A 486-nucleotide genomic window follows, 5' to 3' on the forward strand; every position below is an offset into this window, starting at 1 on the left:
CAGGGAAGTGCGGAATGTTTCCGAACAAGAAGATGCAAAGGAATTCGGGAAATATTTCTTAAGAATGAAAGAGAAGAATCCAAATTTCTTTTTTGAGCTCCAACTCGAAGAGGATCAATCGATTAAGCTGGCTTTTTGGGCCGATGCAAGAAGCAGAGCCGCCTTTGAGTATTTCGGAGACGTCATTTCATTCGACACCACCTACAATACAAACAGGTAACAAACTGTCCCTGTTTATGATGCCCAATTAATTTATTTTTACGAATCCGCAGTAGAGGTGTATATTGGCTGTTTCATTGGGTGTATGCGAAGCATTTGTTAGGGTGTAGCTAATGATTTTGCATTCTGGACCATGGTAATTTGTTTCAGGTATAATTTGGTCTGTGGTTCTTTTGTCGGGGTGAATCACCACGGTCAATCAACACTTATCGGATGCTCTTTGATGAAGAACGAAGAAATTGAATCATTCAAATGGTTATTTCAAAG

This window comes from Arachis ipaensis, chromosome B01 (assembly GCF_000816755.2).
Source record: "Arachis ipaensis cultivar K30076 chromosome B01, Araip1.1, whole genome shotgun sequence".
Classification (NCBI taxonomy): domain Eukaryota; kingdom Viridiplantae; phylum Streptophyta; class Magnoliopsida; order Fabales; family Fabaceae; genus Arachis; species Arachis ipaensis.